At 45.1% G+C, this 19,449-nt stretch overlaps 1 protein-coding gene across 9 annotated transcripts in view; it reads left to right on the top strand.

The window, feature by feature from the left end:
- Nucleotides 1-19,449, top strand: part of FOXN3 (forkhead box N3) — a 163,087-nt gene that overhangs the window by 86,701 nt on the left and 56,937 nt on the right. For 2 of the 9 annotated variants that reach the window (XM_069736599.1, XM_069736559.1), the window contains exon 1: nt 2,109-2,396. The exons of 5 other annotated variants lie outside the window; for them this stretch is intronic. The gene's annotated coding sequence lies outside the window, so the exon portion shown is untranslated. Of the gene's footprint in view, nt 1-2,108; nt 2,397-16,851; nt 16,988-19,449 lie in introns of those variants that run through there. 2 more of the 9 variants (XM_069736592.1, XM_069736545.1) reach the window with 1 other exon arrangement.

Here is a 19,449-nt window from a genome sequence, read left to right as displayed (position 1 = left end):
GAGCAAAAGTGTGGACACACCTTCTCATTTAAAGATTTTTCTGTATTTTCATGACTATGAAAATTGTACATTCACACTGAAGGCATCAAAACTATGAAGTAACACATGTGGAATTATATACTTAACAAAAAAGTGTGAAACAACTGAAATTGTCTTATATTCTGCGTTCTTCGAAGTAGCCACCTTTTGCTTTGATGACTGCTTTGCACACTCTTGGCATTCTCTTGATGAGCTTCAAGAGGTAGTCACCGGGAATGGTTTTCACTTCACAGGTGTGTGCTGTCAGGTTTAATATCATTTCTTTTTCAACAGGACAATGACCCCACACACACCTCCAGGCTGTGTAAGGGCTATTTGACCAAGAAGGAGAGTGATGAGGTGCTACGCCAGATGACCTGGCCTCCACAGTCACCAGACCTCAACCCAATCAAGATGGTTTGGGGTGAACTGGACCGCAGAGTGAAGGCAAAAGGGCCAACAAGTGCTAAGCATCTCTGGGTACTCCTTCAAGATTGTTGTAAGACCATTCCCAGTGACTACCTCTTGAAGCTCATCAAGAGAATGCCAAGAGTGTGCAAAGCAGTCATCAAAGCAAAAGGTGGCTACTTTGAAGAACCTAGAATATAAGACATAATTTCAGTTGTTTCACACTTTTTTGTTAAGTATATAATTCCACATGTGTTACTTCATAGTTTTGATGCCTTCAGTGTGAATGTACAATTTTCATAGTCATGAAAATACAGAAAAATCTTTAAATGAGGTGTGTCCAAACTTTTGGTCTGTACTGTATCTGTATGACGTAGGGATACAATAATATATCTAATCTAAAGTGCAGCGAATCGGCACACACCCCTCCATAATATAATCTGCTCATTTTTTTCAAACCCGAGCTCCACTTCAAGTCTCTGAAGGAAAAGGATGAAAAATCCATAAGCAAAAGAAAAAAAAAAAAAAAAATTGCTTTGGGTGCTAAACTCCCGGCACTTACATCGGTGAGCACACATTAAAGGCTTTCATCAACTTCCAAAACATCTTGGTTCACTAATATATACTGATCGCTACCGAAAACACAAGTAGGTCAGGTAAAGGCGCGGGGGACCCGGTATTTGTGCCCGTCACTCACAATGTTTGCAATAACTGCTTCAGGCAGGAAAGTCTGTAGTTAACATTGGGGGAATCAGGGGTGTCGGGGTAGGGTTCAGGGCTCAGTACTGCTTATTGCCTCTAGAGGCAGTGGTGGCCAGTGAGAGATCTTAGCTGTTTTCGTGTGTGTGTGTGTGTGTGTGTGTGTGTGTGTGTGTGTGTGTATATTTATATATATATATATATATATATTTATGATTTTTTTTTTGCGCATTTGTATGCCCCTCTTAGTGCTGCTATTGATCTGTGTTGCTAGAGGTGGTCTTTAAGCAGAATTAATCTCCTTACCCGTCTGGCAGCTGTATAGTTCCTACTTACTTCCCCTGCACCAGTAGTTTTCGCATATATACAGCCATGTAATGCGGAGACTCTGCTCCTTCCCAGGACAGACAACTTTTTCTATTAGCTGCCATGTGGGGAGCGGAGGATCCCTGGAGAATGACAGAGGTTACAAATGTTGCATCTTACAAAACATAGTATCATATCAAGTGTCTCTACACTGATACATTGCAGCAAATCTTCAGCTATGAGGTAATAGATCTGCATAGGTTTCAGCCTCTGCATGAAGTTTCCATTCCCCCGCAGCAAGCAGAGATCTTGAAAATGTTGGGGTGCTGAGACACAACATACATTAGAAAGTTACAGAACTTAAACTTTTCAGGCGTGTCTGTTAAATTTCTGTTGGTGTCCCACTCTCTGAGCCCCTAGCATTTGTCGAACTGCAAGTTCCAGCAAGCCCAGTCACCTTCCTTCCGCCTCCATTTTGGGGGCAGTTCTGTTTTCTGTTTTTTGTTCTTAAGACGGACCCGAGGGGCTGGCTGCACTCTCTTGCCCAGGCACATTGTGGCAGCAGGGTGTGGAGAGATCCACAGGAAGCTCAGGCGGCTCGCTGATGTCAGCCATCCTCACCAAACTGGTTATTGGAGGCACGTGATGCTGTGCAGCTGCTGACATCTTCCCGCAACACTCACAGGCGACATGTTTTGGAGGACTCGTTTTTGTCCCAGGCCTTCAGGGATCTGTTAACACTTGCCTGCTGCACCAACTGACGATGGTGGCGATATCGGACGTGAAGGCTTGTTGTTTGTCCGGCACAGAAGCGACTCGTGGAGCCAAGTGAGCGGTTTACAATCCCACGGATCACTCGGCAATGCTACAGACTGTCCTGTAGACCTGCAAGACGAGACTGGAGATGTGGAAGTGTCCCATCACAATATGAGAAAGGAGCACAGAGGTGTAAGAGACGAGTGAAGGTACGAAGAAAAATCTTAAGGAACTTTGGAAAATCTTCAAGTGAAAAGGAATCACCGTAGAATCAGCCCTCCTAAGCCATCTAGATGGACATGTAGGTCATAGGAAGCTGAATAAAATGACACCATGATATCTGCGATCTGATGTCTTATTCCATAGAAATCCACATTTTTGTTAATATGTAAATGTGCTGTTAAGATCTATGGGCCGGACATAGATCTCCCTGAGAATCTGCCACCAGAGCTTATCGTTAATGATATGCGTCTTTACCAGTGTGAGACCTGTAATAACTGACAGTCCGCTCTCTTGATTTACATGTCTCACACTGGTAACGCCCGCTGTCATTTACGATAAGCTCTGGAGTTGGAGTCTCAGGGAGATCTATGTTCTGCCCAGAGATCTTTACAATTCGAGCAGCAGGGCCCTCATTCCTCCTGGTATCTGTTTTGAACTGTATTTCTGTTATGCTGTAATGTCTACTGTCTGTGCAAGTCCCCTCTATAATTTGTAAAGCGCTGCGGAATATGTTGGCGCTATATAAATAAAAATTATTATTATTATTATTATTCATTTACATATTAAGAAAAAATTGGATTTCTCTGGAATAAAACATCAGATCGCAAATATTAAGGTGTAATTTTATTCAGCTGCCGATGACCTGCATTTCCATATAGACCGCCCTGGAGGGAAGATCCTACTAACAAATTCCCTTTAATAATCACATATACAATTTTGTATTACAAATCTTGTACAGGTCCTGAGTTACATCCTGTATTATACTTCAGAGCTGCACTCACTATTCTGCTAGTGCAGTCACTGTGTACATACATTACATTACTGATCCTGAGTTACATCCTGTATTATACTCCAGAGCTGCACTCACTATTCTGCTGGTGCAGTCACTGTGTACATATATTACATTACTGATCCTGAGTTACATCCTGCATTATACCCCAGAGCTGCACTCGCTATTCTGCTGGTGCAGTCACTGTGTACATACATTACATTACTGATCCTGAGTTACATCCTGTATTATACCCCAGAGCTGCACTCACTATTCAGCTGTGCAGTCACTGTGTACATACCGTACATTATATTACTGATCCTGAGTTCCATCCTGTATAATACTCCAGAGCTGCACTCTCTATTCTGCTGGTGCAGTCACTCTGTACAAACATTACTGATCAGGAGTTGCATTCTGTATTATACCCCAGAGCTGCACTCACTATTCAGCTGTGCAGTCACGGTGTACATACCGTACATTATATTACTGATCCTGAGTTACATCCTGTATAATATTCTAGAGTTGCACTCTGTATTCTGCTGCTGCAGTCACTGTGTACATACAGTACTGATCCTGAGTTACATCCTGTATTATACTCCAGAGCTGCACTCAATATTCTGCTGGTGCAGTCACCAAAATTATATTTTCACATGATCTGCTGCCCTCTGGTTTTTATTAGTGTTTGTCTGATGTTTATATCACATACAGAAATATAATTGCAATCATATTATGAGTACCAATAGGTTATATTGACAGTTAGAATGAGTTAATGCAGCAAGTCAATATTTGCAGTGTTGACCCTTCTTCAAGACCTCTGCAATTCTCCCTGGCATGCTCTCAATCAACTTCTGGACCAAATCCTGACTGATAGCAGTCCATTCTTGCATAATCAATGCTTGCATTTTGCCAGAATTTGTTGGTTTTTGTTTGTCCACCTGTCTCTTGATGATTGACCACAAGTTCTCAATGGGATTAAGATCTGGGGAGTTTCCAGGCCATGGACCCAAAATCTCTATGTTTTGTTCCATGAGCCATTTAGTTATCACCTTTGCTTTATGGCAAGGTGCTCCATCATGCTGGAAAAGGCATTGTTGGGCGCCAAACTGCTGTTGGACGGTTGGGAGAAGTTGCTCTTGGAGGACATTCTGGTACCATTCTTTATTCATGGCTGTGTTTTTAGGCGAGACTGTGAGTGAGCCGATTCCCTTGGCTGAGAAGCAACCCCACACATGAATGGTTTCAGGATGCTTTACAGTTGGCATGAGACAAGACTGGTGGTAGCGCTCACCTCTTCATCTCCGAATAAGCTGTTTTCCAGATGTCCCAAACAATCGAAAAGGGTATTCATCAGAGAAAATGACTTTGCCCCAGTCCTCAGCAGTCCACTCCCTGTACCTTTTGCAGAATATCAGTCGGTCCCTGATGTTTTTTTCTGGAGAGAAGTGGCTTCTTTGCTGCCCTCCTTGAAACCAGGCCTTGCTCAAAGAGTCTCCACCTCACAGTGCGTGCAGAAGCACTCACACCAGCCTGCTGCCATTCCTTAGCAAGCTCGGCACTGCTGGTAGTCCGATCCCGCAGCTGAATCAGTTTTAAGATACGGTCCTGGCGCTTGCTGGTCTTTCTTGGGCGCCCTGGAGCCTTTTTGACAACAATGGAAGGTCTCTCCTTGAAGTTCTTGATGATGCGATAGATTGTTGACTGAGGTGCAATCTTTGTTGCTGCGATACTCTTCCCTGTTAGGCCATTTTTGTGCAGTGCAATGATGGCTGCACGTGTTTCTTTAGAGATAACCATGGTTAACTGAAGAGAAACAATGATACCAAGCACCAGTCTCCTTTTAAAGTGTCCAGTGATGTCATTCTTACTTAATCATGACTGATTGATCGCCAGCCCTGTCCTCATCAACACCCACACCTGTGTTAATGGATCAATCACTAAAACGATGCTAGCTGCTCCTTTTAAGGCAGGACTGCAATGATGTTGAAATGTGTTTTGGGGGTTAAAGTTCATTTTATGGGCAAATATTGACTTTGCAAGTACAGTAATTGCTGTTAAGCTGATCACTCTGACATTCAGGAGTATATGCAAATTGCCATTAGAAAAAATGAAGCAGTAGACTTTGGAAAAATTAATATTTGTCTCATTCTCAAAACTTTTGGCCATGACTGTACTTACATTACATTACTGATCCTGAGTTACATCCTGTATTATACTCCAGAGCTGCACTAACTATTCTCATACAGTCCTCATCGTTATTGGCACCCATGAAGTGTAAGTACATAATTTGGAATATCGTCTGAAAAAAAAATCTAGTGAAACCGTTTTCTGTATCTAGCACTTGTGTTAAATACAAAAGAGCAAATAATAAACAAGAATTGAAAACAAACAATGAGGCAAAAATAGAAAAACCCTGACTCTTGCCGTGACCCTGGTATTGGCCTCTTTACATTACATTAGAATGGAAACACATTTTGACTCGCCTGTGGTAAATCACAAATGAGAATCGCCTGTGATTAATTGTTAGTGCCCATGTGACATGAATTAGCCAATGAATGATGACTTCAGTCTTTTAAAAAGCCACATGGTCATCTCTGTAACTTTGTCACAATGGTGAAGACAAAGGAGCTGAGGACAGCAGAACTGCTATTATCAGCAATCACAAGACTTCCAAAGGGTATAAGGCCATCTCCAAAGACCTTGATATCCCTGTTTCAACAGTGTGCAATGTTATTAAGAAGTTTGAAAAGCATTGAGCTGTGAAGAACCTGCCTGGACGTGGTGGAAAGAGAAAAATTGATGAGATGTCTTCAAAGGTTGTTGCTAATGGTGTTAAAAACACCACGTCAAACATTCAAAAACCCGAAGGCCAACCTGGAACAGTCTGGGGTTATGGTTTCCACAAATACTATATGCCGCACACTAAACCAAGCAGAGTTCTATGGGCGAAGGCCAAGGAAGAAACCATTGCTGATGAATAACCATAAAAAGGAACAACTGATCTTTACCAAAGAGTACCTTGACAAACCACAATCCTTCTGGGAAAATGTTCTGTGGACAGATGAAACAAAAAAGAGCTTTTTGGTAATGAAAAGCAACAGTTTACAGACGGCACAAAGAAGCTTATAAGGAAAATAACACCCTACCAACAGTTAAGCATGGTGGAGGATCCATAATGCTGTAGGGCTGCTTTGCTGCATCTGGTACTGGAGGCCTTAATCGTATCACAAGAATCATGAAATCAGAGAATTATCAAGAGATTTTAGGGTATGTGCACACATTGCGGATTTTGCTGTGGCCAATCCGCTGTGGATTCCCAGCAGTTTTCCCTGAGTTTACAGTACAATGTAAACCTATGGAAAACAAAATCCGCAGTGCACATGCTGCGGAAAAAAACATGCAGAAATGTAGCATTGTTTATTCCGCAGCAAAAAAATCAAAGTAATTCCGCAGGAAATCTGCAGTGCGGTTTACCTGCGGAATTGCCAAAATCAGTACGGAAAAATCCGCACCACTTTCCGCAACGTGTGCACGTTGCCTTAGAGTGAAATGTCCTACACAGTGAAAGAAAACTTACGGTAGTTTGAGTTGAATCATGGGTCCTCCAGCAAGACAATGACCCAAAGCACACATCCAAATGTACACAGGAATTGTTGAAAAAGAAAAAAATGACTTTTTCAAATGGCCAGCAATGAGTCCTGACCTCAATCCCATTGAAAATGTTTGGGGTGAGCTGAAATCTGCCATTGGGAAAAAGAACCCTGCAAACATTTACAGTTGTATGAAAAAGTTTGGGCACCCCTATTAATCTTAATGTTTTATAAAAATTGTTTTTTTTTGCAACAGCTATTTCAGCTTCATATATCTAATAACTGTTGGACACAGTAATGTTTCTGCCTTGAAATGAAGTTTATTGTACTAACAGAAAATGTGCAATCTGCATTCAAACAAAATTTAAGTATGGGCACCCCACCAGAAAAATGACATTAATATTTTGTAGATCCTCCTTTTGCAAAAATAACAGTCTCTAGTCGCTTCCTGTAGCTTTTAATGAGTTCCTGGATCCTGGATGAAGGTATTTTTGACCATTCCTCTTTACAAAACAATTCCAGTTCAGTTAAGTTTGATGGTCGCCGAGCATGCACAGCCCTCTTCAAATGATCCCAGAGATGTTCAATGATATTCAGGTCTGGGGACTGGGATGACCATTCCAGAACAGTGTAATTGTTCCTCTGCATGAATGCCTGAGTAGATTTGGAGCGGTGTTTTGGATCATTGTCTTGCTGAAAGATCCATCCCCTGCGTATCTTCAACTTTGTCACCGATTCATGAACATTATTGTCAAGAATCTGCTGATACTGAGAGGAATCCATGCGTCACTCAACTTTAACAAGATTCTCGGAGCCAGCATTGGCCACACAGCCCCAAAGCATGATGGAACCTCCACCAAATTTTACTGTGGGTAGCAAGTGTTTTTCTTGGAATGCTGTGTTTTTTGGCCGCCATGCATAACACCTTTTTGTATGACCAAACAACTCAATCTTGGTTTCATCAGTCCACAGAACCTTCTTCCAAAAATAAATTGGCTTCTCCAAATGTGCTTTTGCATACCTCAGCCGACTCTGTTTGTGGCGTGCTTGCAGAAACGGCTTCTTTCGCATCACTCTCCCATACAGCTTCTCCTTGTGCAAAGTGCGTTGTATAGTTGACCGATGCACAGTGACACAATCTGCAGCAAGTTGATGCTGCAGCTCTCTGGAGGTGGTCTGAGGATTGTCCTTGACTGATCTCACCATTCTTCTTCTCTGCCTTTCTGATGTTTTTCTTGGCCTGCCACTTCTGGCCTTAACAAGAACTGTACCTGTGTTCTTCCATTTCCTTACTATGTTCCTCACAGTGCAAATTGACAGGTTAAATCTCTGAGACAGCTTTTTGAATCCTTCCCCTGAACAACTATGTTGAATAACCTTTGTTTTCAGATCGTTTGACAGTTGTTTTGAGGAGCCCATGATGCCAATCTTCAGAGGAGATTCAAACAGGAGAACAACTTGCAAGTGGCCACTTTAAGTAGCTTTTCTCATGATTGCATACACCTGGCTATGAAGTTCAAAGCTCAATGAGGTTAGAAAACCAAAACAAGTGCTTTAGTAAGTCAGTACAAAGTAGGTAAAAGAATTTAAAACAAGAAAATGATAAGGGTGCCCAAACTTATGCACCTGTCAAATTTTGTTTGAATGCAGATTGCACATTTTCTGTTAGTACAATAAACCTCATTTCAAGGCAGAAACATTACTGTCTCCAACAGTTATTAGATACATGAAACTGAAATAGCTGTTGCCAAAAAACAATTTTTATAAAACACTAGCTGAAGAGCCCGGCGTTGCCTGGGCATAGTAAATATCTGTGGTTAGTTATAGCACCTCATGTCTCTTATTTTCCCATCACGCCTCTCATTTTCCCAATCACAGCTTTCATTTTCCCCCTCATATCTCTCATTTTCCCCCCTCACATCTCTCATTTTCTCCCTCACTCCACTCATTTTCTCCCTCACTCCTCTCATTCCCGCCTAACACTTGTCATTTCGACCTCACATCTGTCATTTTCCGATCACTACACTATTTTCCCTCACTCCTCTCATTTTGCACTCACACCTTTTCATTTTCACCTCACACCTCATTTTCACCTCAGTATATACATGTTTGTCATCTCCCTTATATATAGTATACACCTGTATGTCATCTCCTGTATATAGTATATACCTGTATGTCATCTCCCCTGTATATAGTATATACCTGCTGTGTCTCATCTCCCCTGTATATAGTATATACCTGTATGTCATCTCCTATATATAGTATATACCTGTATGTCATCTCCTCCTATATATAGTATATACCTGTATGTCATCTCCTCCTATATATAGTATATACCTGTATGTCATCTCCTATATATAGTATATACCTGTATGTCATCTCCTATATATAGTATATACCTGTATGTCATCTCCTCCTGTATATAGTATATACCTGTGTGTCATCTCCCCTGTATATAGTATATATCTGTGTGTCATCTCCTCCTGTATATAGTATATACCTGTATGTCATCTTCTATATATAGCATATACCTGTATGTCATCTCCTCCTGTATATAGTATATACCTGTAGGTAATCTGCTCCTGTATATAGTATATAAGTGTGTCATCTCCACCTGTATATAGTATATACCTGTATGTCATCTCCTCCTCCTGTATATAGTATGTACCTGTATGTTATCTCCTCCTCTATATAGTATATACGTGTGTCATCTCTCCTGTATATAGTATATATCTGTGTGTCATCTCCCCTGTATATAGTATATACCTGTGTGATCTCCTGTATTAGACCTCGTTAACACGTTATTTGCTCAGTATTTTTACCTCAGTATTTGTAAGATAAATTGGCAGCCTGATAAATCCCCAGCCAACAGGAAGCCCTCCCTCTGGCAGTATATATTGGCTCACACATACACATAATAGACAGGTCATGTGACTGACAGCTGCTGTATTTCCTATATGGTACATTTGTTGCTCTTGTAGTTTGTCTGCTTATTAATCAGATTTTTATTTTTGAAGGCTAATACCAGACTTGTGTGTGTTTTAGGGCGAGTTTCGTTTGTCAAGTTGTGTGTGGCGACATGCATGTAGCGACTTTTGTGAGATGAGTTTTGTGTGGCAACATGCGTGTAGCAACTTTTTGTGCGTCGAGTTGCATGTGACAGGTTAGTGTAGCAAGTTGTGTGCAGCAAGTTTTGCGCATGGCGAGTTTTGCGCGTGGTGAGTTTTATGTCTGATGCCTTTTGAGTATGTGCAAGTTTTGTGTGAGGCAACTTTTGCATGTGTTGCAAATTTTGTGCATGTGGCAATTTTTCCGCATGTGCAAGTTTTGCGTGTGGCGAGTTTTCCATGAGGTGAGTTTTGCACTTGTGGCGAGTTTTGCGTGAGCCTAGTTTTTGCATGTGGCGAGTTTTGCGTGTGGTGAGTTTTGAGCGGCGACTTTTGTGTTTCGACTTTTATGTGGCGAGGTTGGTGTATGTGTGGTGAAATGTGTGCTGAGGGTGGTATATGTGTTCAAGCACATGGTAGTGTGTGGCGCATTTTGTGTGTGTGTTCATATCCCCATGTGTGGTGAGTATCTCATGTCGGGGCCCCACCTTAGCAACTGTACGGTATATACTCTTTGGCGCTATCGCTCTCATTCTTTAAGTCCCCCTTGTTCACATCTGGCAGCTGTCAATTTGCCTCCAACACTTTTGCTTTCACTTTTCCCCATTATGTAGATAGGGGAAAAATAGTTTGGTGAATTGGAAAGCTCGGAGTTAAAATTTCACCTCACAACATAGCCTATGAGGCTCTCAGGGTCCAGACGTGTGACTGTGCAAAATTTTGTTTCTGTAGCTGCGACGCCTCCAACACTTTTCCTTTCACTTTTTTCCCCATTATGTAGATAGGGGCAAAATTGTTTGGTGAATTGGAACGCGCGGGGTTAAAATTTCGCCTCACAACATAGCCTATGACGCTCTCGGGGTCCAGACGTGTGACTGTGCAAAATTTTGTGGCTGTAGCTGCGACGGTGCAGATGCCAATCCCGGACATACATACACACATTCAGCTTTATATATTAGATTAAGTTTAAGATTAATAGGGGTGCCCAAACTTTTTCATATTACTGTAAGTGCTTGAACAAACTGCAAAGGAAGAGTGGGAGAAAATACCAGCGGAGAAGTGCTAGAAGCTTATAGATGGCTACAAGAAATGTTTGCAGGTTGTCATCAATGTAAAGGGTGTACAACCAAGTACTAATTTGGGGCGCCTTTATGCTGCACATGCTGTTATTCTGTTTCTTTGAAATTGCAACATGTAAGATGAAAAACAAAGTTTTATTGTTGTATTACTGTGGACCACTAATCAAAAATCCTGACGATGTAACTATGGAACATTTCCATTTATTTCTGAAGATATTGCACAGTCTATGAAAAAAAAAATGAAGGTGTGCCAATAATGGTGAGAAGGACTGTACATCACATTACTGGTCCTGTATTATACCGCAGAACTGCACTCGCTGCTATTCTGCTCATTTTTATTAGAAGAAGAAAGTTTGATCTTGAATTTCACGTACACATATCATCTGATCTATAACTTAGGGGTCAGTTAAGACCCTCATACACATTACTCTTATCTTAAGTCACTGTGGATTTGGCTGTCCCTGACAGATGATTGTCGGGGGAGATATGGATCCCTAGTGTCTGATTTCAGACTGCTGGTCATTTTGTTCTCGAGGTATATTCCGGCCCCAGAGGAATCTGTCAGCAACTCTCATAGAGAACACAGGAGTTGGGCAGAGCGAGCGCTGCTGTACGCGTCCAGACATTATATTGCTGCTGTATCTCTCTGATAATCAGAGTAGTAGTCTGTTGCTGAGCAGGTGACTACAATCTGGACCAATGCAGGACACAGAAATACAAGCTATTGCTCTCTGTTATCAGCCATGTCCGGTAGTGGAAAGAATGGCTGCCATGCTCTTCCATGCAAAGTGGCGGACTGTACAGGATCCTGCTGGTGCACCATCATCACTAGTATATACCCCGTTTCTCCTGTACCTTGAGGGGCTTTTTACGGTTTCCCTGCACAGTCACTTAGTCTTGGAGCTGATAACAATGGACGCTTTGTTGTGAGGCCATGCAGCTGTGGCATGATCGATGCATGTGAACACTGCCTTATACCATCTGAGCTTGTGCCCAATGGTACGTCTGCGTTTTACCTGGGAAGCTTCTGTTCGTCCTTCATTAGGATGTGTGCACACGGAGTTGGAATAAAACAGCAAAGAAACCGCTGCAGAGAACATTATTATTTTTGGCTGGGATTTGGAAGAGTTTTTCTCTTCTTCTAAGTTTTGCTGTGTGTTTTTTCTCCCTGGGACTAGGTAATAACCTGCACGGTTCACACACTGCCGCTCCCCGCACGTCCGTCCCTCCTGTGTTGGCATTTACCTTTCTCGCTTATCTTTGATATTGGACTCTGTAATTGATACGCAGCCGCCCGGTGTTAGAGCAGAGCTGAGCTGCCAATGTCGCGCACTGCATGTGTAATCCTGGTGTATAGCGCATATATATATATCGGTGGCGCAGTAAGGGGTATATAGCAGGCATCCGCACCACTGGAGGCTCCAATCACATCATCACAGGACAGAGAATACTATCATACATGTGAACCTATTAGGCCGGCGTCACACTAGCAGTATTTGGTCAGCATTTTACATCAGTATTTGTAAGCCAAAACCAGGAGTGGGTGATAAATACAGAAGTGGTGCATATGTTTCTATTATACTTTTCCTCTAATTGTTCCTCTCCTGGTTTTGGCTTACAAATACTGATGTAAAATACTGACCAAATACTGCTAGTGTGATACCGGCCTTAGAGTCTCAGGTTGTCTGAAATCCACCTACTGCTGTTGCTGTGTCCCTGCTCGTGTGCTTTGGGCTATGTGCCTATGTTGCAGATTCATCTGCGGATTTTTCCCCAGCGTTTTAAAAATCCGCAGGTAAAAAGCACTGCGTTTTTTTACCTGCAGATTTCCTGCGTTTTTTGTGCGGATTCCACCTGTGGTTTTACACCTGCGGATTCCTATTGAGGAGCAGGTGTAAACCGCTGAGGAATCCGCACAAATAATTGACATGCTGCGGAAAATAAACTGCAGCGTTTCTGCGCGGTATTTTCTGCAGTATGTGCACTGCGGATTTGGTTTCCCCATAGGTTTACATGGTACTGAACAACGCATGGAAAACTGCTGCAGATCCGCAGCCAAATCCGCAACGTGTGCACAGAGCCTTACACTGCAGCACTGCTTGTTCCCATCAACTGCAGTGTAACGGAAGCTTAAGAGGAAGTCAGTATGTGAAGAGATAATGTCCATGGCAGCAAGGAAAAAATGACTGTAACCTAGAAGTATCTAAACCACCAGTGAGATGATTAGGAAATGGACACAAGGGCGGAGCATCAGTGAGGAGGAGGAGCTTGGACATTGGGAATATGGAGGAAGTGTCTCTGTAGGACACCAGTGATCTCACATCTGTTGTCGCTGAGTTTGACATCTTACGGCTTATGCACTGTTTTCGTAGAGGAACAGAACTTTCCGTTAGTTGGACTCTGTTTATAGACGCAGCTGGTGACTAATACCAACCATGCAAATGCAGACTCCCCCTCTTTCCTGCATGATGGCTGGACCCACATTTAACCCTTTTGTGATGTCATTATAACGATCCACTATATTAGTATTAGGCCCTGATCACACTGCATTTCTAAAAATGGGATTCCGACTAAGGCTTCTTTCACACTTCCATTTTTACAATCTGCACAGGATCCGTCAAAATGTTGAAATGACGGCTCCTGTGCAGATTGTGGAAAACGGGTGCACTGGGCTCGTCTTTCTGACGGACCCGTCGAGGCTATGTGCACCTGTTGTGTATGCGTCTTTGCAGCGGTTTTCCTCTGCGAAAATGCATACACAACCCAAACCAGGTTAAAAAAAATTAAAAAAATCGCAGTATTCTCACCTATCTCGCAATGTATTACTAGGAACGCTAGCTGCCGGGAGCATCAGTGACGCTTTTTTAAAAAAAAAATTTAACATTATATTTTGATACTATTGATGCTGCATCCTGCGCCCATAGGCTTCCATTGTAGCCAGTGACTGGCAGCGCAGGATGCGTCGCTGACCGATTTTTCCGACGTGCAGAAAAAATATTCCTCTGAACGTTTTCTCTGCCCGACAGACCGTTTTTTTATGCAGGATCCAGTGCACAATGGATGAAACGGATGGCCATCCGTCACAATCCGTCGCTAATACAAGTCTGTGGGAAAATGCAGGATCCTGCTAATTTTTTGGCAGGATCCTGCATTCTCAAAAATCGACGGCTTGTGATGGGAGCTGAAAGACGGAAGCGTGAAAGAGGCCTAACCAGCAAGTTTGTGTCATTGTATTCTATGGCCCTGTTGGCGGCTTTTAGGGAAATGCAGTGTGAACAGGGCCTTAGTGATCCGTCACTTTTCAATTCATTTCTCCAGCAGCCGCGATTTTCAACATGTTTCTTCCTTCTCCCCCTACATCTGCCGTCAGACTATAGTTTTGGAGACCCCAAAACACATAAGATTCGATTAACCAGAAATAATGGGGTAGGAACAACTTTTATATGTTCTGTATTCCAAATAAATCCGTAATCTCGCGGGGTTTGTTACTATTGTATTATAACCCAGTGTTACAAACTGCCTAATATTTATGCTGCTGCTGATGCTCTGAGCTGGCAGAGGATTGTCCGGCCCTCGGCTGTGAGAAATAGCTGCATTTCTGCTCCATTTTGCTACTTTAGGCAACATACTGTACCTTCATTGTGTTCTTGAATGAAGTTTTGTTTTTAGTTGTGGTTTTTCGCTTTTTGGTCCATCGTGCTTTGAGAAGCATTTATTGACAATCATGTGCGGTTTACATGTGTTATCACTGCATTTCCACATATAATTCAAGTCTATGGAGAAAATACGCAAATAAATCAATATTTTAACTTGAGAAATTAACGTTCTGCGGACTTAAAAAAACAACGCTCCACAGGTCAATTCCTGCAGTGGGGATAAGAGTTGCATAAATCTCATCCACATTGCTGGAAATGTAATATGCTGAGTTTTTTTTTGGCTTATGAAAATCGGTAACAGAAAAGTCCCACACCAAATACTCCTCATGGAAACTTGTCCTTGGGGGAATTGTATTGTGAGCAGTTTCCCAGTTTAAGGTTAGGTTTACAAGCTGGTGGGATGAAAATAGTTACTTAGGATGGCCTTAAAGGGGTTTTGCCATGAACAGAAGTTGATTTGAATCATTTAATGTTGGAATAATAATCGCTTCCACAATTAGATGTGATTAAAGGGAGCCTGTCACCAGGTGATAAGAGATACAGCCATCACCTTTCAGGGCTGATATACAGCATTCTATAATACTATATATCTGCCCCAAACTGACCGGTAAGATAAGTAAAAGACCTTTTATTACACTCACCTGCGGGGCGGTCCGAGAGGTGTCGCTGGCCTTGGTCCGGTGCCTCCCTTATTGCTTATCACTACTTGATTCACAGTCTCCGCAGCATGGCGCTCCTGCGCAGCCGCACGTTTCTGCCCTCACTAGGGCAGAGTAAAGTACTGCACCGTGATGGGGCTCCTGCACACTGCAGTACTTTGCTCTGCCCCTTGTTTTTTGCCCCTTCATAGGGGAGATGGTAACCCAGACTATTCTTATGGGCCTGTAGGTCAGTGAAAGACAATTGCATCAATACCTTTTTTAATATCCGCCTGAATCTGGTGAAATCCACAATTTTTGCAATATGCTAATGAGGCGTCAAGTGCTTTTTCACACCCAGAGCACTTAAATGGGTTGTCCAGTTAAACAAATGATCAGTGAGAGGCTCACCAGCAGATCGGAGAACTTGTATGCCTGGTACAAGATGATGCCCGACCGCCGCTCCATTCATTCTTTGTGGGTATGCTGGAAAAAGCCAAATGCAACACTTGGCAGCCCCATAGGGAGTGAATGGAGCAGAGATCAAGGCGAGTGCGTGCACTGCTGCTCCATTACATTGGGGAGAAAAGTTCTGCTGATCAGACTGTGTCCCAGCGGTCGGTCTCCCACCAATTAATAACCTTATCTGACGACTTGGTTTACTCGGACGCCCCTTTAATGAAATCCTTTTTCCTGAGGTTATCCTCTTCCTTCGCACCTTCTTCTCTGAGTGATCGCTCCGTGTGACACTCCTCACTTTTACGCACCGAGGCTCCGGAGATCTTCTGCGCATGCGACCCCTGGCCACGCCAAGCATCCTCATCGTTCTCCTTCTGGGTGGACGGTGTGGCCGGCTGGCAGAGGAGCAGTAGACCTCTGAAGCCTCTGCCCCTTAGCAGGGCACCACAGTGCGCGGAGGAGAGCGGTGATCCACCATGATGTCACAGACCCACTGAAGCATCACTCATAGAGGAGGCGCTAACGATGGAAATAACCGCAGGAGGTGGAGTTTTGTTAAAGGGTTTATTCCCATCTTCAAAATCCTGTCCCAATATGTAGTAGGTGTAGTAATAATAATATTAGCAAATAATGTTTATTATTGCCTCCTATTAGAAATATAGTATAGTTCTTCTGATTATCTGTTGCTTACCCCATGTGCAGGGCATTGCAGTACATTAGGTATCCATGGTACCTTGGTGACTGACAGTTGTTAGTGGCTGTAACCATGGATACCTAAGCTACTGCGTGACATAGCGAATCAGGAGAACTGTACTACATTGCTAATTGGAGGCATCTGCTAATCCTATTATTACTACATATTGGGATAGGATCTTAGATATGAGAATACCCTTTAAGTGCTGTGGGTGTGACCAAGCACTTAGCACCTCATTTGCATACCGAGCAGCTCCATTTCTCTGTATATAGAGGCAGCACTGCGCCCATCCCTCTCTGGCCAGGACCCCTTTAATGTGTGCGCCCCTAGATGAGCCTGTGGTGTGTATCTGCCCCCCAGTGCTGCCTATGGGGGTCCCGGAGATTACCCCCTGCCCCCCAGGCTCACCTTGTGCGCCCTCCTCCGGCGCCGCCTCCTCCTCCCCCGCCCGGCCCTCGCTTCCCCTCCGGACATGTGCGGCGCTTTCTGGCTGATCGATCAGTGGAGGCTCCTTCCTTCCCGGAGGCTCCGGCCCCTCCACGTGCTGCGCCCCCCGCGCCCGGGACCCCGAGTCTGGGGGATCGGCCAGGTAAGTGCGGGCTGCTGGGCCACGTGACTGCCCCCCACCCCCTCTGTAACTTCTCCCCGGATGGTTCCCTCCATACAGAGAGTAAAGTTCCCTGCAGAGGAGGCTTCACCACCGAGGTCGTCACCGCTGCTGCAGAACCTCTTGGCGAGCAGGGCTCGGGGCCTCCCGCTATTCACTGTGCAGCTCTGGCTGTTGATTGACGGGTCACTTGTTTTCATGCTGCACAACATGCGGGGGAGGGGGCACAGACGTCTGTGTATTGCTGCGGATGGGAGGGGGCTGTGTGTCCTAAATAAAGCTTCCGTGTGCTGCTGCAGAACCTCTTTTAGAAGAGTAGACCCTCTCCCGTCACTCCCCGGGGCGGGTAACGCAGCTTGTGACTGACAATCCATACTTGTCACAGTTATAATGTACAGTCCCCAGAGGTGAGTGTTTCCCCAGCTGCTGCAGAGCCTCTTTAGAAGTGTTTTTATTTTTGTTTGTAGCACTGTGGTCGCTCACTGACACTTGGCGATGACTCCGTCACTGTATGTAGGGCGCTGATAATAGGGGAGGTGCGCCCTGAATAATAGCCCCCCACCCTGTGCTGGCGGTTCCCCCTGTCCGCCATACATGGAAGACGTGGAGGAAGAGAGGGTCTGAAGTTTCCTAGCAACACGGCAGGATTGACAGGGTGTTCAGCCAATGATCCCCGTGTGCGGAGGCCATGATTATAGGGTGTCGTAATACTGGAGTTATGGGTGCAGAGCACGATCCCCTCCTGCCCCTGCCGCCCCACTCTGGTCCCTGACTACACCCTGTGGCCCCACAGCAGCTCCCCCTGTCCTTATCTGCCCCTGACAGCTCCCCGTGCCCCCTCTGCCACCAAACCCTCTTCATTGACTCCTGATGAAGTGTGGTGTTTGCACAATCCTCCATAAAACCCCCTGAATAGGCGCCCGCTCGCCCTTTGTGTTTGGAAACCTGTAAACACAGAGGAGAAGTTGTGAGGTGGCAGCCAGCAGCGACCTCTGTGCCTTTAAGGATTAACCCTTTACATGCCGGACTAAAGAAAATCAGTCTTTCCATAATAATGAATCTTACTCTTTATTGTTAAATAGTAGTGCAGTGTGTACAGGGGTCCGGTGACTGCGGCCCACAATGACGCTGGTCATCTGCAGAGTGCGCAGGATTTCATAAACCTGAGGGTTGTGCCTGATAAATGAATCCCTATAACATCAGCAGTCACCCCCAGTATAATGTTAGAAGGGGCTGGTGCAAGGTCTGGGACTGACACTGGGGTGCAGGACGCTGATACTGGTTGTGTGGGGACAACGACACTCTGGGTGCAGGATAATGACATCTGGGGGTACGGGACGACTGTGCAGACACTGGGGGTACGGGACGACTGTGCAGACACTGGGGGTACGGGACGACTGTGCAGACACTGGGGGTGCGGGACACTGATACTGGTTTTGTGTGGACAGTGACACTCTGGGTGCAGGATAATGACCTCTGGGGTACGGGACAATAACGCCCACACTCTGTGTATGGGGCAATGGCGCAGGGGGTGCAGGACGACAGCGTTGACGCTGGTGGTGCGGGATGACTGCACTGGGGGTATGCGGGATGACGGCGCCAATGCTGGGGGTGTGCGGGACGATGGCGTTGATGCTGGGGGTGTGCGGGACGACGGCACTGATGCTGGGGGTGTGCGGGACGACGGTGCTGATGGTGTGTGGGACAACGGCACTGATGCTGGTGGTGTGCGGGACAACGGCACTGATGCTGGTGGTGTGCGGGACAACGGCGCCGATGCTGGGGGGTGCGGGACAACGGCACCGATGCTGGGGGGTGCGGGATGATGCCACTGATGCTGGGGGTGTGCGGGATGATGCCACTGATGCTGGGGGTGTGCGGGACAACGGCACCGATGCTGGGGGGTGCAGGACGATGACACTGATGCTGGGGGTGTGCGGGATGATGCCACTGATGCTGGGGGTGTGCGGGACAACGGCACCGATGCTGGGGGGTGCGGGATGATGCCACTGATGCTGGGGGTGTGCGGGATGATGCCAATGATGCTGGGGGTGTGCGGGACGACGGCGCCGATGCTGGGGGGGTGCGGGATGATGTCGCTGATGCTGGGGGTGTGCGGGACGACGGTGCTGATGCTGGGGGTGTGCGGGACGACGGTGCTGATGCTGGGGTGTGCGGGACGACACCAGATGATGGGGGTGTGCGGGACGACACCAGATGCTGGTTAGATTGGTTTGTGTGTAAGATATAATGAAGATGTTGGGTGTCTCCTTTTTGCTCGGGGGGCTGTTATTTTGGGGACGAGCCGCCATAACAATGATAGGACGCCGCGTCTCCACTTCTCGCTGATAAGCTGCTTGTCGCCATAGCAACCTTCCATGAAATGACTTCACTCTCGGCCCTGATATCGCTTTCTGGGTAGAGGCTCCTGGGACTTTCTCTTA

This window comes from Ranitomeya imitator, chromosome 1, assembly GCF_032444005.1.
Source record: "Ranitomeya imitator isolate aRanImi1 chromosome 1, aRanImi1.pri, whole genome shotgun sequence".
NCBI classification, from domain to species: Eukaryota; Metazoa; Chordata; class Amphibia; order Anura; family Dendrobatidae; genus Ranitomeya; species Ranitomeya imitator.
Note: the sequence above shows the minus strand (reverse complement) of the source record. Positions and strands in the feature narration are given on the sequence as shown.